Source organism: Esox lucius, chromosome 1 (assembly GCF_011004845.1).
Source record: "Esox lucius isolate fEsoLuc1 chromosome 1, fEsoLuc1.pri, whole genome shotgun sequence".
Taxonomy (NCBI): domain Eukaryota; kingdom Metazoa; phylum Chordata; class Actinopteri; order Esociformes; family Esocidae; genus Esox; species Esox lucius.
The window spans coordinates 32,236,210-32,260,785 of NC_047569.1; positions in this window are offsets into that span (position 1 = coordinate 32,236,210).

Genomic DNA, 24,576 nt, shown 5'->3' on the forward strand with positions numbered 1-24,576 from the left:
AAGCCTACTTATGTTATATAAGCCAAAATTATTGTATAGTCACAGACTGGACATTTGTAACTACCTACTACATCAGGGGTGTTCAACTTGTTTTTTGTTCATACACCTTATCATTTTTTGCAAATACCTGGTGTCCCAGGTCTAAATAAGTCCCTGATTTGAGAGCAATGAAAGAAAGTATTGAAACTGTCTGTGAGGTCCCGATTTGAAACCCCTTTTCTACAGACTTGTCTGTGTGTTTGTTTGTTTGTCAATTACGATAATGTGATACTGCTTATGTGAAAACTGTTTTCTAGTTAGTGTTGTGAAATATCCCACTGGGGAATCACAAATTCCCCAGTGTTCCAAAAACCCTGCTTAGAAGATTATTGGAATCAGTCCGAAATAAAAAGGAAATTTAGAATCCCTAATTCAGGGTTTTAAGAAATCCTACTTTCTTATGGTTATACAGTACTACATATAGTTAAGTCCGGAAATAATAGGACACTGACACAAGTTTTATTATTTGTGCTGTTTATGTAAATACATTTGCATTTGGAAGCTTTTCTTGTGAAACCACAACATGTGTTCAAAGGAGCTCTCAATGCAAGTGAAACAGGCCATCCTCAGTCTGCAAAAAACAATCCATCAGAGAGATAGCAGGAACATTAGGAGTGGCCGAATCAACAGTTGGGTACATTCTGAGAAACCAGAAAAGGAACCAGGCAAGCTTAGTTTAGCTGGCCCACAATTACAAGGGGGAAATGTTGTTGTCCCTTGACTGGTTTCAATCGGCGGTTTCCTATGTGGCAGACTGTGTCATTAACCATTACGCTATTTAAACAGCAGGAATGCAACCTTTACCCTGGCCATTACATTTTTGCTGAAATAACGTGGGCAACAGAACGTTTATTAACGGAACTCAAGTGTACTCTTGTCCACAGATTATTGTAGATAACTGTGAGCTAGCTAATAGCTATACAGCCTACCTATAACGAAAACAATGACTACAATCACTCCATGGCCGGTACGTTTATTTAGAAAACAATAACAGTATAAAAGTTTCACATAATACAGTTGTTCTCTTGAATATATGAGATTCATGGTATAGCAGAGTGGATATGTATTGTACAATGGCAAAAACCATTGTACCAAGTGGATACATATTTATGAGAGACAAAAATGTGAACGTCTGAGAGGAGAATCAAACCCTGGTCAAAATATTGAGGGGATATTTGGGATAGTCCCATAGGACCACAGGACTTGCTAGCCTTTTATGGCGCAAAGGGGTTGTGATATAGGATGGAGGTGTTGAGGGTCCAGGAGAGGTCCTTGGAGATGTGGACACCCAGGAATTTGAAGCTGGACACACGCCTTACTGTGACTGCAGCGTTTAGACTTCCTTTAATCCACAATGAGCTCCTTGGTTTTCTTTGCGTTGAGGGCCGGGTTGTTGACAGCCCACCAAGTCGCCAGGCGCTCGACCTCCTCCCTGTAGGCTGACTCGTCTACCACTGTGGTGTCGTCTGCGAACTTTACGATAGTGTGGAAACTGTGTACAGGAACGCAGTAGTGGGTGAAGAGGGAGTACAGGAGCGGGCTCAGCACACAGCCTTGAGGAACACCAGTGTTCAGGATCAGGGTGGAGGAGGTGAAGTTGTCTAACCTGACAGACTGGGGTCTATTGGTTAGGAAGTCCAAAGTCAAGTTGCAGAGACAGTGGCTGATCCTCAGGTCATGGAGTTTGTTGACCAGCCTAGAGGGGATGAACATGTTGAATGTTGATCTGAAGTCAATGAATAGCATTCTCAAAGAGGTGTTGGTTTTGTACAGGTGGGTCAGGGCAGAGTGTAAAGCTGTGGACATGGTGTCCTGTGTAGACCTCTGACAGGTAAGCAAAGTGGTAGGGATCCAGTGTTGGGGGGAGGCAGCACTTAAGGTGGGCCAGAACTAGTTTTGCGAAGGGGACTGTGGACTGTGTATTAAAAATGGTTGCAAATCCTAAACATTTCATATATTTTTGCTCAACCCCTTAAATAAAAGCTGAAAGTGTTCACATCAACTGCCTCTCTTTTGTTTCATTTAAAATCCATTGTGGTGGCGTACAGAGACAAAATTATGAAGATTATGTCAGTGTCCAAATATTTCCAGACCTAACTGTATACATGCCACTTGAATTGTAAGTTATACCACATATCACATCTTTTTTTGAGACCATATCTTACTATATTTTTTGATCACATATTGCTCAGCCCAAGCATACACAAATGAGAGGATGTTATAAAATGTTTCTATTTCCTTTCATATTTTTGCCTGGTTTCATATCTGAAAAATGAGCTGCCTTTTAACAGTGATCAGGCAGAGATGAAAATGGTTCAATCTAAGGTCTATACTGTCGCGTAGATTCTACCAGCCTAAGTGCAGAGCAATTATATTCACCACGGAGACACTGAGGACCACCTCTCGTTTTTTGTGCAGCCCATTAAGTGTGTACATTTGTTTTAGTGTAATAGCAGTTTGGGTGTGTGAAGCTTTACACATTGAAGCTTTGCACCAGACAATTTAAAGGAAATGTATAAGTGGTACTTCAGGCATAATGATGCAGCCTCTATCTCGTTTCAACTCTCCACAAGAGCTAGACGGTTACGGGAAAAGCTTTAATAATAGCACTAGCAAATGCTATTGCTGTGGACGTTTCTCATATACAACTGAATAGATCCTTCTACACTTCCTGTCAAAAGTTAGGACACACTAACTCATTCAAGGATATTTCTTGATTTAAAAAATTTTCCACAGACAGTTTCCATTTTTTGTACAAAAATATTGAAGACATCAAAACTATGAAATAACACATATGGAATCATTTAACAGCAGGATCACCAAATGCCTACGGAAATTGGCATTTGAGTTTGTAAATAAAATAAAACTGCCATTTTGAAAGCTACACCCTCCTCCCATGACTTTTCCTAAATAGGCGTATATTACCTTTTTTTGTTGATGGAATTCTAAACTCACAAGCAGCAGAAAACTATTTAGAGGCTATTTAGCTAGGTGCTAATCCCCCCTCACTGAATGCCCGACATCAATGGATGAATGCGCGGTACTCCCAGATTAATGATTGAGTCTTGGTTGAATTTGAATGAACTTACAAATGAAATACAAGATTTCGATGAACATTCAACAATTTAATTAGGCTATTAATGAAACATAATGCCAACGATATAGGCAACATGACAATTCAACATATGTATCACACGTTAACACTTTTCAGTTGGAGATTCAGCTTCTTGTGTAGACTAATTCATCACATGTAAATCTAAAATGTAAATCTAAATATTTTTTGAAAGAAACCAAACACCAGACATTCTTTACCAATCGCCAACTACCAATTCAACAAAAGTATTACACGCTACTGTTTATCTTAGGAGAGAAAGAGAAAAAAATTGCATCCACATCCTATTATCTCTCTGAATTTTCTCTTCTTATTTTACTGAAGTTTAAGATTCTACAAATGTATTATGCTTAATAATTATTTAAAAAATTAAACACCATCGATCACCAATTATCGATTCAGCAAACGTATTACATGTTGCTGTTTATTTATTTATTTGGAGAGAAAGAGAATCAAAATTGCATCCACATCTTATCTTTGAATTTTCTCCTATCATCTCTCTTTGAAGATTCTACAATTGTATTATGCTAAATAATTATTCAGGAAACACCAATCACCAATTATCAATTCAGCAGATGTATTGCATGTTACTGGTTTTCATCAATACGATCGAAAAAGGACTTCTATATTTTCATGTAGGCTACTGTTAATCATTCTTTGCACATGTTGTTTGCATTCCTTTTCAGTTGCAACACGTGCGGGACCTCATTGCCGATAACCCCATGATCAACACAGGTAAGGATGCCCCCAGGACGTCTCCCTAGGGAGGTGTTCCAGGCACGTCCAGCTGGGAGGAGACCTCGGGGTAGGCCCAGGACTAGGTGGAGAGATGATATTTCGACACTGGCCTGGGAATGCCTCGGGATCCCCCAGTCAGAGCTGGCAAATGTGGCTCGGGAGAGGGAAGTTTGGGGTCCCCTGCTGGAGCTGCTGCCCCCGCGACCTGATACCGGATACGTGGATGAAGATGAAGACGAAGTTTTGTTTCATTTTCATTTTGTACATTTGGAGGGCCTAATAAACAAATTAAAATACTATAGCCTGTGTTCTTAGAAATAATCGTATTATGTATTATTTTTTATTAAATGTTTTCGTATTATAAGGCCTTCAATACAAACACATTGTTGTATTTTCTCAAATTCATTGACCATTTAAAACAAAAAAAATCTATAATTCATAATTTGGATAGGGATGCTGTGGAGAAACATGCTAATGAGGAGAAACAGCGTTCGGCTCTGGCTGACACTGTAGGTCTGAAAAGCCTGGCGGTTGTAGTGTTAATAACAAATAAATACACTTTGTGTATCAAAACACATTTATATGTGTTTTTGAAAGTAGCCACTCCTTTGCCTTGATGACAGATTTGCACACTGTTGGCATTCTCTCAACCAGCTTCATGAGGTAGTCCCTAATGTGGTACTCTCTTATAGCCCGCTGATATGAATTCCAAATGACAAACAAAGTGGTTCACAGAGATAAAAAATTCATGGGTGACATCTTTTCTGCTCCCACTGGAGAAGGGATGGACATTTTTGGCAGGCTGACTGACATGCCTTGTGCTGACGTCTTAACTTCCCTGATAAGGGTGTGTGTGGAGAAGCCACTGCCCTGCCGCAATATATTGAAATTGTCATAGCTCGACCACAGACTTAGTCTCTCGTGGTTTGCCAATAAATTATTAATTGTCCTTTTTTTCCTGCGTTCCGTGCCACCCAGACCACTTGGTCCAACTCAAAGCCATTTTGTAAAACATTCCATGCCACTTCAAAGTGATGGGCGAAAGAGGTGGTTTTGTCTCTGAATCCTGACACACAATATCAGACACTAAAGAGACAAGAAAATCATGTCTTTGTGTCCTGGACTGGGCACACTACCATACAGAGATTACAATAAAGCGCAGTACAGCTGTAAGTGCATTCATATGATTTATCACAGGTGGACATTGGCTTCATCGCTGACATTCAATGCACTGAATCTCCCAGGAGAGATTACGTCTCTGTATGGGAAATGCTTCTGATCATTGATACAACCAAATATCATTGCAAAACCATGCCAGTATACAGTGCTGGCCCTAGCCTTTTGGGGGCCCCTAAGCAAAATTAGATTTGGGGGCCACCTCTCCCTTAGAGGTCTTGGGCTCACTGGCGGTCAGGGTCCTATTTCAAAAGGCACCCACCAGTCTGTATAAGGTCAGAGAACTGAGTGACTAGATGGAAGGCCTTCCTGAGTAAGGCATATGACATGCTGCCTTTAGGATTCTGAGAGCACGATATGCTTATGCACATACTGGTTGAACTGAGCCCCCAAACTTCCATTGGCCAGCAGTTTAACATTTTACATACAACGGCAACATAGAAAGTAGGGTTCCCCCTCTTCCCAAATCCCAGTTTAATCCCTGCATTCATCACCTGGCAAATACCATCCCTGTGGAATCATGGCGGTGAGGAGCATCATGCTATGGGAATTCACTTAATGTAGCACTTCTGGAGGCATCACTATGTACTGGCATTATAAGCCATGGATATAGCCTCCCCTATCCATTATGTGGTCTCTATATAAAGGGCCAAACCTGCCGTCTGAGCCCTTTACACACAGAGCTAAGCTGATCATAATGTCTCACTAGTGCAACACATGGGCATGTGCAATGCTCTGACTGGGACTAGGTGGCTAATAAGGTCATCTGAAATAAGCTTGTCCTATGGTTGAACGCAGTGATTTTGATAGAAATGTACTGTAGGTCTGTTACATCATTACCTTGGAATCTCCTGTAGGAGAGTTCAATAAGAGTGCTATCAGGTCCCCACCCATTTTGCTGACGCCTAAGCTTCCAGTTAACCTTTCAAGGAGAGAATGTTCAGGATTACAGATTCTAAAGGTTCAAAAGGGGCTTATTTTCATTAAACACATTCAGAACAAACAGTAACTGTAGATGGGGATTGGACTTTACTGAATATTTATTAGTAGGATCAGTAACAAGTCTCCTTTAGGAATACATCCCGGGTCCTTTGCCCCACCTTTAAACCACCGCTAAAATGTTTGCCACTCAACGTGACCTAATGTCAGAGCTCTTGCCTTTGGACTGTAGCCACTGCTGAGAGAGGGATACCCTGATCTGCCAGACATAACCATTCATGGGCCAGGCCAGCAGCTTTAGCCTGATGAGGTCGAGCAGCTTTTGGCACAGTGCAACCTGGACTCTGTTTCCCACTCTGAACTGTGTATTATGTCTTCAGGGATTCCGGTCGTGGCTCTGAGAGATACACCCTCACGTGTTAAGAGTATATTTGCAAGCCAGTGAAAGACATTAGATGACCGTTTTGAGCATGGGTCTTTTGGTGAAATTGTTTACTAAATAAGCTAAACATGTTGGTGGCCTACAGTGATCCAATGTTTCCCTGCCTCCTGAGCCCATGTAGACCCTCTGTAGCATGCGTTAAAGATCTGTCCCGTAGTTATTTTGTCTTCATTTTTGACAATCATGTTGAACTGCAAAACTACATTCTCAAAACAAATAAGCATAAAAAGGGGCTGAAATTGGCTGACTACTAGACATCCACACCTGGCAACACTTGAGTCAGCAAACATAATACAGGATTATAATCATTGAAAGTCAGGGACTCAATTTGTACACAGTCTAAAATGTATCTGTTTTCCAGCTAAGATTTGGACACTTTGGGGTTATAATAACACTGACATTTGAAAACCAGCATAATGTTCTTTTTGTTGGAAGAAAAATGGAAAGGAACTGTTAGCCTACTTCATGATGCCACAAAGTGTATCTGAGGCATCAAATACCAGAAGTATCACTGTTTAATTGGGCTATTCAACTAGTAATCTGGAGGGACCAAACACTTCTGGTTTTTGGTTCTATCTGCTAGTTGATTGCCTTCACCTGGCATCTCAGATCTGAATCAGTCCCACATTAATTGTAAAGGATAAAAGACAGAAATGTTTCGGCCCTCCAGGAACAGAGTTGAGTACCCCTGCTGTATAAGCACATTGCCAGTGTTGATATTTTAATGTAATATTTCTAGTATGGGTGACACTATTTTCCCCATTTCCATCTGTTTTTTGCAGGTTGATTCTTTAGGATTGTTTTTCATTTCTGTTTTTCATTGCATTTAGATTTTGCTTGATTTTGCATATTGATTGACCCTCAATAATAGTATATAGAGTGGGGAGAACAAGTATTTGATACACTGCCGATTTTGCAGGTTTTCCTACTTACAAAGCATGTAGAGGTCTGTAATTTATTTCATAGGTACACTTCAACTGAGAGATTTTTTTGTATGATTTTTTTGTATGATTTTTTTGTATGATTTTTAAATAATTAATTTGCATTGATTTGCATGACATAAGTATTTGATCACCTACCAACCAGTAAGAATTTCCGGCTCTCACAGACCTGTTAGTTTTTCTTTAAAAAACCCTCCTGTTCTCCACTCATTACCTGTATTAACTGCACCTGTTTGAACTCATATCCCTTTTTAAAAGACACCTGTCCACACACTCAATCAAACAGACTCCAACCTCACCACAATGTCCAAGACCTGAGAGCTGTGTAAGGACATCAGGGATAAAATTGTAGACCTGCACAAGGCTGGGTTGGGCTACAGGACAATAGGCAAGCAGCTTGGTGAGAAGGCAACAACTGTTGGCGCAATTATTAGAAAATGGAAGAAGTTCAAGATGACGGTCAGTCTCCCTCGGTCTGTGTCTCCATGCAAGATCTCACCTCGTGGGGCATCAATGATCATGAGGAAGGTGAGGGATCAGCCCAGAACTGCATGGCAGGACCTGGTCAATGACCTGAAAAGAGCTGGGACCACAGTCTCAAAGAAAACCATTAGTAACACACTATGCTGTCATGTATTAAAATCCTGCAGCGCACGCAAGGTCCCCCTGCTCAAGCCAGCGCATGTCCAGGCCCATCTGAAGTTTGCCAATGGCCATCTGGATGATCCAGAGGAGGAATGGGAGAAGGTCATGTGGTCTGATGAAACAAAAATAGAGCTTTTTGGTCTAAACTCCACTCGCTGTGTTTGGAGGAAGAAGAAGGATGAGTACAACCCCAAGAACACCATCCCAACTGTGAAGCATGGAGGTGGAAACATCATTCTTTGGGGATGCTTTTCTGCAAAAGGGGACAGGAAAACCGCACCGTATTGAGGGGAGGATGGATGGGGCCATGTATCGTGAGATCTTGGCCAACAACCTCCTTCCCTCAGTAAGAGCATTGAAGATGGGTCGTGGCTGGGTCTTCCAGCATTACAACGACCCGAAACACACAGCCAGGGCAACTAATGAGTGGCTCCGTAAGAAGCATCTCCCCAGACCTGAAGCCAATAGAAAATCTTTGGAGGGAGCTGAAAGTCTGTATTGTCCAGCGACAGCCCCGAAACCTGTAGGATCTGGAGAAGGTCTGTATGGAGGAGTGGGCCAAAATCCCTGCTGCAGTGTGTGCAAACCTGGTCAAGAACTACAGGAAACGTATGATCTCTGTAATTGCAAACAAAGTTTTCTGTACCAAATATTATGTTCTGCTTTTCTGATGCAATACAATGCAAATTTAGTACTCAAAAATCATACAATGTGATTTTCTTGATTTTTGTTTTATGTTCAATCACTCACAATTGAAGAGTACCTATGATACAGACTTCTACAAGCTTTGTAAGTGGGAAAACCTGCAAAATCGTTTCAAATACATGTTGAAGTTAGCAAGATTTATTTCACTGGTTACTGAAATTATTGGTTCAGTTTATGTAATTTAGGCGGTACACATTTTCCTAAACCGTGAACCGTGACTGTTGCAAATGTTGTGGGTGAAAACAAATCCCAAGTGTCACAGATTTCACGTTGCCGGATAGTCTAGTTCAGACCTTGCATTTACACATGATTGTCACCATCCGATCAAGATTATCCGACAACTATGTGATCAAGACTTGTAGCATTTATAGCATCTAGTAATAAAATGTGTATCTTATCCACTCACCGTGTCTAGTGTGACAAGATGTCTCTGTCCCTCCCCGAATGCAAATTCTACCACCCTGCTTTAAGCCTCAATGATGGAATGCACTCTGCCCTTTAAGAGTTGCATTAGAAGGTACAACAAATGAATATTATGTGTTTTAGTTTATCATATGTGTTACAGTGAATGGAAGGTGTTCCGGTCCCGTCCCACCGGGAGGAGACCCCGGGGAAGACCGAGGACACGCTGGATGGACTATGTCTCCCGGCTGGCCTGGGAACGCCTCGGTGTCCCCCCGGAAGAGCTGGAGGAAGTGTCTGGGGAGAGGGAAGTCTGGGCATCCCTGCTTAGACTACTGCCCCGCGACCCGACCCCGGATAAGCGGAAGAAGATGGATGGATGGATGGTTACAGTGTATGAAGCGCTCAGAATGAAACATATCTATTTGTACCTAGATTTCCACTGGAATGTAATCATATTTTGCTTCTATGTTATTTGTGGGCTATCATATTTCTATCAAGATTTACACTCTATATTATCTCTTCTGCACATTTATTTGAAGCATGTGCCAATTATCATGTAATAGGCCCTAACTACCTAAAATGGTGGTTATTGTACAGTGGTACATAATCTAAAAGACTACAAATCCCAGGAGTGCCATTGTTGTGTCCACGTGATCAGGTCCCACATTCATGTTACTCTTCCTGTGCTAACTTAAAAAAAACGGATACAGCAAAGACAAGATTACAAAAGATGGTTTGTGTTTTACATATAACCACAAAGATATTTGTTGATGTAAGGCCATAATAACACAGGTGGGATGTTATTTATGTATTGAATATAACACATCATGCATCATTGTCATGTCATCTATGTTTCATAAGTGAAAGCATTTAGCTTTTTTTTTACTATATGCAGTAGATAATGAATGGAAACAATCTAGATACCTTAATGGGACCTAAAATGTGACTTGATATTTATATATATATATATATATATATATATATATATATATATATTGTAAGTCTAGACTAAAATAATTCAAACCCACAAGGTCTGTCACTAAACTGCTGCTGTCAGCCTGACAAATGACTGTCACTCCACTGATGACCTTATGGGAGGTTTTCAGGGACAACATGGCTCTCTGATTGCCTTTGAGACTGTTAGCCATAGTCCAGGGAATGAAGGAGTCACTATATTTCTGTGAGATAAGGTAGAAACCCATTATTCCATACAACTGTTCTTCACCGGTCTATGTGTCCTTTGGTAAGTCTTTTGCTGTCACACGCAGTGATACTCCCAACCTCTCAGTCGTAGATGTGACATGCCTAAAACCATACGAGCCATTGTTTGTAAACTTTGAAAAACAAACTGAATAATGAAACAGCTTTAATAAACAGCAGTAGATTTGCAATTTATACTATAATTTCTAAAATGTATACATTTTAGAAATTATAGGTGTTGACATATTTTTGTTGTTTGAACATTTTTAGTTGAAATATTGATGTGTTATGTGAAACCTGTGTGGTTTCTAAATGTGTGGTTCAAGTGAATCACTGAGTTGACAACGTGCAACCAATCTGTTGATCTACCCTTGAGCAAGTTACTTTAACCCTAATTTCCCCCAGGAGGGCAATCAAACATGGCCGATTCCTCTGCATGACCCAAATCGTAAAGTGTTTCTCAGTGCATTATGAATGGAAAACATTTCTATTTCAAAACCAACACATTTTTACATTACAAATACTGTGCAAGCTTCCCATATTTGACCTTTTGGGACAGTGGAGGGAGAGACTGCTCATCCAATGTGTTAAATGAATGTGGTCCTTTGAGAAATATGTCATACCCACCCACACACCACACGGGAAAGCAGGGAAAAGGCGAGTGTTTTGAGTCACGAACTTGTCCTTTGGGAGTCAATGTTTGGTGAGCATTCTCCTTCAAGGGAGTGCTGAATGCAGGATGCATAATTGTCTGCATTATGTGGCTAGACGGGCTCAGTTAATGTTTTTTAACCTGGTTTTATAATTTGTGAGGTTATAAAAATGGACCGTAAAATTGCTGTCTCAACCAGGGTATCATGTGATCTACTGCCCTCCTACCCAGTGGCTTTGTGAGAGGGGTTCATCACGGACATCGTTTTCATGGCAATCTGTGTGTTGGGCTATATTCACATAACAAGGCCTTGGGGCTACTTTGAAGGGTAAATTACACTTGTAGTTACTCAGTGTTTCGACGTTGGCTGATGACCTGGCTTCAATAGGCCAGGATTCTTTAAGGTATGCATGATGTGCATACATAGTGCATTGAGTGTAACTTCCTGTCTCTTCACAGTCAGGGACAGTTCCAAGAGAGTTCTCTTAATTCATTCTCTTGACTGGGGATTTTGAATGTGTGCATGTATGGTGTTTTGTGTGTGCATGCGAGTGTGTGTGTGTGTGTGCAATGCGAGTGTGTGTGCATGTGAGTGTGTGTGTGCATGCCAGTGTGTGTGTGTGTGTGTGCATGCCAGTGTATGTGTGTGTGTGCGGTGATGCACTTGTTAGAATAGTTAGACATTACAACATGCTCTGTTAAATGTTAAATTAAGTTAAATGTTTCGATGAGATTTATTTTTAATAAATTATATTATATTGGTTAATTTGTATGAGCATTTCGGATGGTTCCTGATCTGAACTACATCTCAGAGAAATAACCTTGCACTTGTTGGCCAAAGCTAATGGAACAAAACAGCATTCAGGAATTGACTGTTATATCACATATGTTGAGGGAGAGGTAATAGCATCAGTTCTGTTATCTTCAATAAAATATGTTTTGGTAGCCAGTACTTTTTATTTTCCTGTTGTCATTGTAGAATAAAGATAACAGTTGGCTTAATGTCCTCATTGTCATTTGTTTTAATCATGATTATTGGTCTAATAGATAACACTGTATATATAATTATTTAAATAACTAAAACATTTCTTTGTATCAATATTTTCAGAGTGCCCTATTTTTTGTCATTTCACATCCTGTTTGGTCGAGTGGGTGTTAGCAAAAATATCTTAAAGATATGTGAACACACAATGTAGACCCCACCCTCTTACACATATATACTTCTTCAAAGCAGATTGTTTTGTTGCTGGTCAGAAAAACAGAGAGGAACATTATTTAACTGCCCCTTTAAAATGTTTCTGCCCACTATAACAGAGTAAGGGTGTTGACAAATAAAAGGACACTCCACAAAGCAGCATTATTGTTGGTTCATCAGCTGCATATTCCTGGCATGAAACACGAGGCCTGGCTTTGTATTATCTGCCAGAATATTTTCTAAGCCCCCTTTCAATATTTTTCAAAAACCTCATCTTAAAGACATGGCTTTGTTTTGTTTTTTTACTAGTTTTCTTTAGTGAATTATTCATAAGAAAATGCACTAAGGAGAAAATCAACACCACAAAGGATGGGTGAAAATTTAATTTCAGTACCATGGACAGCAACAAACATAATCAGTTTACATGGCAGCCACACAGTGTACATTCAGCACCACCTGTAGCCCAACGCTGTATTGCATCAAACCTGGACAGCGCCTAACCCCAGCTGTTGTTTCTGCTCTGCAATCCATCATCCGTGAGTTATGTATTATACAAGTTCTTTTCTTGTTATGATACGTGTTAACTACATCTCAGTAAAGGTCAGTGTTTAAGCCCATGTTTATAAGGGGTTAATTGGACAATGAATTGTTTGGTGCTACTCTGCAGTTCTCTTATAATGGGATTACTTGAGTTCCTCTCGAACCACAAACATTCGCTGTCATCTTGAGCATAATTGCAACCCAAATCCTCTAGTTCTACAAAGAATGTACCAGAGCGAAGCAGTTATGCTGATTAATGTGATTAAGTCTTTCTCTTTTTTTTTTATCCGGGGACCTAATTGAGTGGTGACTGAGGCAAACGTCATGGTAGAGACTAAAAAATGTAAACCATTCGGAAATACAGAGAAGAAAAACAAAGCTGAATCAGTTATGTGGCAAAATATCTTTGTTCACTTATTCACACACTCTTCGATGTGCTGTAGATTTGATAGAATTAATACAGTAAGGTCACAATCCTCTGGCTCCCATACCCAAAGGAATGTCCAAATGATAAGTAATATGGAGGACAGGATGTTTAAGACTTAATCTAAGAATGATCTGGTTCTGTTTCCTCAGTTGGCCTTCATTTCAATTATTTACACGTTAATTGAAATGTCTGTTTGTCTGTAAATCCTACCTAATTACTGTCGGACAACATGATTGAACATAAGACTGTGAGTCCCCCCCCCCCCGGATAACAGAACCACAATAACCATCACACTTTACAGAATATGCTCCCATTTCCTCAATGCTTTAAAGGGGACCATACAGTGTTTTATTAGACTCAGAGGTTTGGTAAGACAATGCTCACAATTATTATTTTTTTTAAACCTGAACCGTGGTATAGCTGTGTTGAACTCAACATAAAACACAAATATTGTGTGTGCATTACACGCGTACGGATTTGTTGTTGTTGACTGAATTTGTGCGCATTGTCTATGTGGGTGGTAGCCTTCTACACTGCCATCCGTTCCTCTCCCTATGATAAATGGTCTACACTTGTGTCTTCTGACCCGCAACCCACAGAGCTCTCACCACTGAGATAAGAATACAAACACTGACCCGACCTTTCTGGCAGATAAACTGAATTCTCTTGCCCTCTGCATCAACACCCTGTTAAGCCAGGTCATCGCTTTGCTTTCCTGTCTGTGGTGTACTGGAGCGGTAAACAAAGCAGTGAAAGTGGACAGTTTGTATGATTGTTTTTTTTTTATTTTGCACTGTAAGCTGTAAACCCATGATAACTGGCTGTCACCTTGAAATTCACACTTTAGAAAACCAAATGCCAAAACCCAATGCAGGTTTTTATTATCATTGCAAAACAGAGTTAAATGAATTGCTCTTCCAAGGCAGTAGTAACTTCACAATCACTTCTGTGGACACCTGTTGTGTGTCAAACCTCTGCAGATCAGGGTTAGCCTTCCTTCGCCTCTTCGGTTGGTTTCTGCATTTCCACTTCATGAAATCTCTCACCCACGTCTCTAAGATGAAAGTTGAAGTGTGAGCAAGCACTTCCTGAAGCCCAATATGTGGGCTGGGGGAGGTGATGTATTGTTTCATTACAGTGGTGAAAATGCATGGCAGAACTCACCGGAAGGCTAGATACATGGCACTCATTCACTTGAATTATCGAACATATTAGATAAGCCCATTCACTGTGGTAATGCATGTGCAACGTTTGCATCATTTTTCTCTCCCTACAATATGGTTTACTCTCCAAATGCCCTTTCAATGGTTTATAAGAAGATAATTTGCTGGACTGAAGCGAATTAAATCAAATGCTCTTCTCTTTAGTGACTTATACTTTTACTATTTTACAGAGACATGTTGTGAGTGCAGGACTGTTGGTAACGGTTCTGGACAATACAGAATTCAAGAATCCCAACCTCAGACCACTGACCATGGCAAGAAGAGACTTTGTGAAGTTTACACAATGAAGTACATGTTTGAGAAGAAGGGTTTGAAAATGACTGCATCTTTTTGGGTTGGGCAAAGAAATTCACTACAGTTCAAAAAATTGGAGTCACTTTGAAATGTCTTTGTTTTCTCTGCCTTCTTTGGACTAGTTGAGTATCTAGAGAATCAGCAATTGTGGGTTAAATTACAGGCTCAAAATGTCCAGAAATAAAGAACTTTCTTTCTGAAACTCGTCAGTCTATTCTTGCTTTGAGAAATGAAAGGTATTCCAATGCGAGAAATTGGCATGAAGCTGAAGATCTCGTACAACGCTGTGTACTACTCTCTTTACAGAACAGCAAAAACTGTCTCAAACAAGAATAAAAAGAGGAGTGGGAGGTCCCGACAATTCTGGATCTAAAACCTATTGAGTTGTTGTGGGAGCAGCTTGGCCGTATGATATGTAAGAAGTGCCCATCAAGCCAACCCAGCTTGTGGAAGGTGCTTCAGGAAGCATGGGGTTTCTCTTTGGATTAACTCAAGAAATTGTAGAATACCAAAAGTCTGCAAGGCTGTAATTGTTGTAGATTGGAGGATACTTTGATGAATGCCTAACTTTGTCAATGACTATAGTTCCAATTCATTTTGCTATATTTCCTATTCAAACTCATTTCATGTGTGTTTTCATGGAAAACATGGGAATTAGTAAGTGATCCCAAACGTTAGTGTATGTGTTTGCACTGTAGCTCAGTCTCCATATGTAATCAGGTTCCTTGCTGACATCGATATCCGTGTCTGTGTGTTATATGGAACAACTTCATATTTACTTCCGTGTTCCATATGATAACAAAGATGCTAAGAACAGGGAGTCGCTGAAGAAAAATTGAGACATATTCCGGATCACAACATCAAATCCACAAGCAGTGTGTAGAAGCTGTGTGTGTGCAGGAAGATGGTGGGCTCTCTCATATGTGATACAACAGAGGGGTAAACCCTAACCAACTGAGGCAGAAAGGGATGTTTGTACATGGAACACAAAAGGGTAAAAGCCTCCAGTCCACAGAGGCCCCACGTAAGCAATGCATCAGCCCTAGGTGGAAAAACAAGAGGGTGGTGGGACAGAAACCAGGGAAAGCTGCCAAACTGTCATGGCTTCCTGTGCCAATGTCAAGACGGTGCAGAGGCATGGAGAAAGGGGGAGACATCAGGACTGAACAAAGCTGAGTGGGTTGAAGGAAAACACTGGGCCGCAATGCAAGGCTACTGCCAAGGAGTATTTATAACACTGTGCATCATGTGCTGCCTTCTGGTATTATGCAATAGCGAAGTGTACAAATGTACTCATCTACTCCAGCCATTGTTTATTTGACCAATGCCCTTTCCTCTGTATCTAAAGCATTTCATGTTTTTTGGCACTGTCCTTTTTATGAAGACAGACATATTGTAATGTGATGGGTGGTGTTAAAGAGGGTAAGCAGGCACAGCTTGACCGTAGTACACCGATCAATACCCCAAGAAAGGAGCGTGTCCAAGCCTTGGACGCAGAGGGTGAAGGCAGTGGTAACATGATGTAACATGAAGTAGCCAGGCGACAGGGCTAGACACAAAGTCCATTTCCTATGCCCTGGGACGTGATAATGACCATTATTAATAGTTATTAGCGCATGTGTTTTAGCTTCTTCTTTATCAGCTATTATAGAAAACAATGTGCTACAAAACTTGTGCAGCAAATGAACAGATTGAAGCATATCCATGCTCCCTTTCTATGATGTAGCTAATGTAACCCGTTGAACACAGAATGTGGTCCTTTCACTCCTCCAAGGCTACCAAGAGGTTACAATCCAGATCATTATTAATTCATACTAGACGGCTTGTTCATGTTCTGATCGTATCTGCCAGACTATTTATCACAGAGAATTGCTGTTCTACTGCCAGATGGTCGGTCTAGCTCGGACAAGGAATCAAAAGATGGAAATGTACAGTTCCGAAGTTCTCCACTGTGGATTGGCTTTGAATGTGCAGAGATCTATTTAGAACACTAGAGTGTATATATATATATATATATATATATATATATATATATATATATATATATATATATATATATTAGAGATATATATTAATATATATATATATATTATATATATATATATATATATATATATATATATATATATATATACAATGTGTGTGTGTGTGTGTGTGTGTTTGTTCTGCATTCAGCCAGAATGACAACAGGGCATTTTTCAGGCACATGGTAGATAGGGATATGGTCACAGTCTCAGGGGAGCATTATCTCTTTTTTAACACAGAAACACAAAAGAACAGGGAAGAGAAGTGGATTGTGCAGTAAAGCAAAGAGAAACCTGGAGATGACAAAGTAGGTGACCGTCTCACCTAGCTACATGTACATCAATCGGTGCCGCCAATGAGTACTGCTCACCTACTGCTAGAAAACCTTGTTTCTTGCTGGTCACTACTGTGTTGCAAGTGGATCTGGACTTTAGGAAATGTTGGGTGCAGTTTCTCACTGGCATCATGTTTTTCAATTATGTTTTCTGCTGCCAGAGGAAAAGGAGTACTGCTCACCTACCTCCATTGTCAATGTATGTATAATGAATGCATCCCGCCTGGTTTCGCCTCTCCAAACTCTGATGAAATGTTAATGTTCTGGGGCTGGGTGGTGGCCTGACAACTTGACAATGTATGGGAGGGGAGCGTGGCACACAGGCTTGATCCGGTGAGGCATGGCTTCTCTCAGCAGGTGGATGAGGCATGACAGGTCTGTTGAGCTGAAGCCTTGACAGGAAGGCTAGTGCATACATCTTCATCTGGCGGTTGTTGATCCAGCCTAATTCCTACATATCATGGCATATTTTTGATTATGTTGTTTTTCAAGGCATTAGTGAGTGAATGCACTGTGTGATTTTGTCCCTGATTTTCCCTATACTACGTCCTACCAGAAAAACATCTGATGTCTTGAGCTCTTACCAAAGCAACAGAGAACTTGAAGATAATCTACAGAACTGATTAGATTAGATTCAACTTTATGGTCATTGAACAGTAAAAGTACAGTACAACGAAATGCAGTTAGCATCTAACCAGAAGTGCAAATAGAAGAGGGCAGAACATTTACAAGTATTAAGTAAAGTGTATGTGTAATGTGTAATGTGTAGATGTGTATGTGGAATGTGTAGATGTGCAATTAATGCAAGTGCAGTACAAATGGCAATACTAAATATGCAATAAGGCAAATAGAGGAGGGAAGATATTAGTGGAATAATAGTTGTTCGGGCACAAATGGCAATTTCAAAATGGCATTCAAGATGTGCAAACGAGGCAAATGAAGGAGTGCTGTATCAAGATAGCACCCGAGATGCAGAGATAGCAGCAATGAGGTCCCGAGGTAGACATGCGTGTGTAACAACTGTAAAAATGCGGTCACAATGACAATTCTACATGTGCAAAGAGGGCAAATTGAATGTAGAAGGTGCATGTGCTTCTGAAATGCAGGGATAGCAGCGGTGAGGTCCCTGAGGTAGACACGTACCTGCAACAACTGAAAACTTCCATTATCAGGCATAACAAGGCAGTGTCAGAATAGTACAAGGGAGTAGAGTAACAAGGTCCCAGAGAGGTGGGGGGTGTGGTAAGTGATGGGTCACAGAGTTCAGCAGGGTTACAGTGGATGGGAAGAAACTGTTCCTGAGCCTGCTGGTGCGGGACCAAAGAGACCTGTACCTCCTGTCTCATGGTAGGAGGGCATACAGTTTGTAGCATGGGTGTTGCACAGATGGCTTCCACTGGAGGTCTGCGATGGCAGGAAGTTGGGCACCAGTGATGTGCTGGCCGGTTTTCACCACCAGTTGCAGGGCCTTCCGGTTGGCTATGGAGCAGCTGCTAAACCACACTGTGGCGGAGTTAGTCAGAATGCTCTTGATTGTGCAGCGGTAAAAGTTCATAAAGATCTTGGTGGACAGGCAGCCTTTCTTTAGCCTTCTGTGCCTTTTTTGAGTGTCCAGGAAAGGTCCTCGGAGATGTGGACACCCAGGAATTAGAAGCTTGACACACGCTCCACCTCAGTGCCTTCAGTTAGAACTGGGGTGAGACTGTAGCCTTTTAGACTTCCTGTAATCCACAATGTAATCCTTGGTTTTCTTTGCGTTGAGGACCAGGTTGCTGTCAGCTCACCACACCGCCAGGCGCTTGACATCCTCCCTGTAGGCTGACACATCATTGTCACTGATCAGGCCAACCACGTGGTGTTGTCTGTGAACTTGACGATGGTGTTGGAGCTGTGTACAGGAACGCAGTCGTGGGTGAAGAGGGAGTACAGGAGGGGGCTCAGCACACAGCCTTGAGGAACACCAGTGTTCAGGATCAGGGTGGAGGAGGTGAAGTTGTCTAACCTGACAGACTGAGGTCTGTTGGTTAGGAAGTCCAAGTCCAGTTGCAGAGAGAGGGGCTGATCCACTGGTCGTGGAGTCTGTTGACCAGCCTAAAGGGGATGACCGTGTTGAATGCAGAGCTAAAGTTGTGCTGGCAGTTGTGATTTAATTACACTATACCCAGCTTATCCGATTACCCACAGAGAATAGGTCACGTCTTCACATGATTTGAACTTTGTTATTGACCTGAGGTTTTTTACAACATCTACTGCACATATGCAGTAGATGAAACATTCTGCTTTTACAATTCTTTGTTTAACTATGTATTTTCATAAACACTTTTTTACCCAGGTAATTCTTATTTTTTATGTCAACCTGTTTAAAAACATTCTACTGCAATACCAGACAACATACAGAACCACACAGATAATACAAAAAATTTATACAAAATGATGAACTATATACAAGGGAATCGACAATACCAGCAAATGACAGTGGTACACATATAGAGAACAGCTGGACGGATTCAGCAACTGCATTGATCAGTTTGCTTAAAGTTATTTTGCTACTTTTTCCAATCACCGGCAGCAGCAAATTGAAAATAATGATGACCGAAGGAAATGTAGGCTTTTTGAGTGACCAGAGAGATATATTTTAACGTCTTATGATACGGCATCCTGTTTTTTCAGAACAAGTTTTTGCTTTGTTGGGAATTCAGGGACAACTTCTTGAATGTGTACGGAGCCTACAATTCACTGTGCTGCTCTCATATTGTACACTTTAAATATGGTGGACAAATTCAGGGCATGAGTTGATGTCCCGATGCAGTTAATTACATTGAAATGTCTCACCCAGCTCATTTACCCTGCAAATGCAAAAAGGCTTTTCAGTTGCCATTAATTCATTATCCAAACTAGCTGAGCCAATTTGGGCACCTCCATTCATGTTGGTCTCATGTGGAGAAAAAAAATCTAGGTTGAAAGAGTAAATGAACTTCTATGGTGTAGCAATGTTAGTTTTTATGAGCCTGATGTTTTGCAGATGGTCTAAATTTCCTAACCTAAAATATTCCTATTTGACAGCCCAGCTTTGGCAGGCTAGATTAAGCACCAGTTTTCACCTTTGTTAAGTTAATGGGCTGTGTATCCTAGACTAGATAAACAATGAACAAACAACCTTTTAAATACAATGACATACACGTTTGGAAAGCATCTCATAAATTACTGGGTTACAGTGTACCTCTCTCACTTTTTGCTTGCTTTTACATGGAGCCATCCCTGATTTTGTCTTATTTTAATGATGATACATCTATATGCTGGTATGACAAGGACATACGGTAATTCACCATCTCTTCAAGGATGGTGAATGTTGTTCTTGTAAGCAAGTATGAGGAACATTCTGTATCCTGCCTACCCAACAGACCTTTTCAAGTCAGACATATGGTTAAAATGAAACAGGGTTCCCTTGTGGGACCCCAACAATCTAAACATGATGTGTTACTAAATAAAAGTAAAATAACTGTCAAGTTATCGACACTGTGATGTCATAAGAATTGAATGGTGAAAAGATGTGCGTGTGGAAATAAGCAGGATGGGATGGTTTGAAACATGCTTATAACCTCAGACATATGTTTTCTCATTGGAAAACTATTTCAAAATCTACTGAAAAATAGAATGAATAGCGACATGTATTTCATTTATTGGCGCTGTTAGATGCGAATGGGTATTTGTATTGCATATTTTGTACGTGCGGTATCATCTTAAAATGTGGTTATTGATTAAAACACATTTAAGAATGTTTACAGGCTGATATCCCTTTAACTCCTTGCTGATATTTACTTGGTACTAGCAAAAAAATATTAACAATATTAACATAATGTTATTCTGAAGGTGTGACGGTATTGCTACTCTAACACACTGGCTAAATGAGCAATCTACTTACATTCCTATGATGAAGATTATTATTTTTTTTAACATTAGTAAAAGATGTTCAAATAATCTAATCCTGCCATTATTAGATTATTAAAATTGCCCTTTACTATAGTCCACTGAAACTAATGGTAAAGCACATGTGATATTGCTACTTAGAGAGTAAACCACCTATTTAGTTTTTTTTCTGTCTGTATGCTTTTTGAGAAAAACAGCTGTGATGGTAAAACAGACATTTTCTTGACTTTTGCCTATAGGGGATGTGGACATTGGCGCTGCACTGTATGTATTCACATGTTTGTAAAACAGCGTTCCAAATATGAATTCATAGCGTTTATTACTTGGGTGAAAACCAATGCAATTCTTTGGGTCATTGTTACAAAATGTAGAACAGAAAAGCAGCGTCAAGTTATAACGTCATATAAAGGACAGTAATCCCTTTCGCAAGCTGCACCATAGGCCGTGTTATCACATGGATCAAATTCACAATTTATCATGTGTAAGCTGTAAGCCACTGACTGATCAACTAATAGTCATGATTAGTAATTAATGATGCAAGGTGGTTTGTTGACCAATCAGTTGGTAATCACCCGTAGCCATTTAAACTTCTCACAGCCAATGTTTCTCTCAATCATCCAAGCCATTAACTTTTGAGACAGGAGTGAAAGTTCTGCTATATTTGGTTAGGTCAATTTCTAAACACAAATGCATTAAATATTTCCAACAACAGAAACATCCATCTGCTAAAATAGAATCAGAGGTTGAAATGAAAATAAAAACCTATTTTCACCTGATAGTGGTTGACGTACAGCCTGTCATTTAGCTCAGTTTAGGAGCATCCCTGAATGCCAATCCAGACTCTCACCCAAGCTAGAGAGCATTCGGGAGATTGGCGAGGAGATCAATAAACCCTTCAAATTCAGGACACACTTGTGACTTGAAGGATGCAATTCATTTTCCACATTCCAAAAAAATACATAATCAGCTATTCTTTTACATGCCTGAATGTAACCTGTAGATTTATCAGATTTTACTGCACTCATGGAGGGTGCATCACTGCACACTTGTTGAAGCAGCCCACTTTAGGGTCTAATTAGCCCCTACACCCTCAATCATTTTCATGCTGTAAATGGCAGAGTTCCGCGTGAACGCACAAATGGAAGGCTGAGAGGAGGTGGTTCAGTTGGGATTTAGGCAATACAGTATTTCTCTCTTACACAGTCCCACACACACAATCACACAAACATGTTACACACAGAAAGCCACTCGTCTTAGCTCACAGCTGAGCTCACAGACACATCTCAGAGAGGCCCAGCTCTTGAGTTCCATCAGTAAAACATTTGAATTTAAAATGGAAAATGTGTGATTATGCAAAAACAAATAATAAATAATTGAGACTTGAGTCTCATTGCATCAAACCAAATCACATTGGTTGCACATCCCTCAATACATTTGTTAGACTAGTTTTGAAGCCAAAATGTACTTTATTAGGGTATTATTTGATGCAATCCAAATTAAACAACAATGAATCCTGTTTCATATGACTAACAAGAATATATTGATCAAATATTGATTACTACATATAACTTAGCTAAGCTAGAAGTTCTATCTCCTTATTCTTGCAGAGTTGCTGGCTCCTGTCCTGGACTTATTTCTAAACTGCACATAGAGACCTACACGTTATCAATGCGTTTGTCCAGATCTCAGTGAGTAGAACAGCTACATACATTTCAAAACGTTGCAGTGCTTCTTAAAGGATCCACATGGGGAGTGAGTGTGAGCTGTAAGCTAACGCTAATAATTGCCTTATTCTCCTGCACCACACATAAAACCACGACACTGTGGTACCGGGTGTGACAGGTAGACCACCGGTTAGAAAATCTGACCAGTAACTGAAAGGACGGTAGATCAAATCCCCCCCAAAAAACAAGAGGAAACATCTGTTGTTCTGTCCTTGAAAAAGATAGTTAATCCCCTAGATAAGAGTGTCTGCTAAATGACTTGAATGTTCAACAGACAGGCTAATCAACACTGCCAGTTGAGTGTCAGATGGAAATGACTGATTACACCTTCTACAGAGTACATTGTTACGCGGGGGTGATTGTTCAAGTTGTAATGTTTATTGTATGTATGTGTACCTTACCAGGGGGGTAGACCTCATCATGTTCCTTTACTAATAGGAATGTTCTACATGAAATCCCAGATTTTGAGCTGAGGAGTAAGGCAGAGTGTAGTCGGTTTCCTACCACAGAGTGGAGAGCATGGATGTGCTCCATTACTTATATGAAAGATTTATCAGAAGTGGGCAATGTGTGAAGACAATTACAGTATGCAGAGATTTTTTCATAGTCTCTGCATATTTCATTCGACTTCGGTTCATACAGGTTTTTATTTTGACGGTTTTAAAGTGTATTACTTCACTCCAATTAAGTATACCGAAAATGGCCAGCTTTTTAAAAACATGGCCACCTATTTGACCAACAGACAACCCCTGCATGGTCTACACCAATTGTATCACAGCACTGTTTAGTAGTGCCTGGGAGCAGTTGGGTGTGCTAACAATGACATGATGGTGAATAATAATGTAGAATACACAGAGGCAGCATTGGATGTGGTAATAATGTAGAATACACAATGACAGCAGTTTCATGTTTAATAATGTAGAACACACAGTGGCAGCAGTTGGATGTGTTAACACTGACATGAAGGTGAAGAATAATGAAGAATACATAGTGGAATAAGTTGGATGTGTTAACAATGACATGAAGGTGAAGAATAATGAAGAATACATAGTGGCATAAGTTGGATGTGGTAATACTGACATGAAGGTGAAGAATAATGAAGAATACATAGTGGCATAAGTTGGATCTGGTAATACTGACATGAAGGTGAAGAATAATGAAGAATACATAGTGGCATAAGTTGGATGTGGTAATACTGACATGAAGGCGAAGAATAATGAAGAATACACAGTGGCAGCAATTGGATGATTTACTAATGAAGAACACACATTGACAGCAGTTGGGCTTGGTCATAATATAGAATACAGTGACAGCATATGGATGTGGTAATAACATAGAATACACAGTGGCAGCAGTTGGATGTGGTAATGCTGACATAAAAAGTCATTAATAATGTAGAATACACAGAGACAGCTGTGTTATTAGTATTGTAGCCAGGAGGGTTCATTAGTATGTTACCCAGCTTTCCCGTTTTTCACTAGCAGTAAATACCAACCAGGAGGGACCTGTCATCTAACTACACAACACTGCTGCCATAGAAAAAGGGATTGTAAAAAAGACCTCCAATATGCAAACAAAAACTTTTTTGCCATTGTGTCAGGGTTTTATTGAATAGAGAGAACAAGGTCTGTGTCAGGTAGACCCAGTTTGGCAGCATTGTGTAATCAATTATAAAACTACTAATTTCCTCAAGCAAACATTTGAAAGAAGTTTAAAAAAAATTATCTGCTTCTGATACATGATTGAGTTTAATCCCATTTGGCCAATGCAGAAAGCCTGATATGAGAGAAAATGTGCATTAACTCTCCATTGTAAGATTCATGCTGCAGGCGATATAGAAGCTTAAGATGTTTCTCAACATGTTTAAGATGTGAAGATTTTTTAAATTCCTTT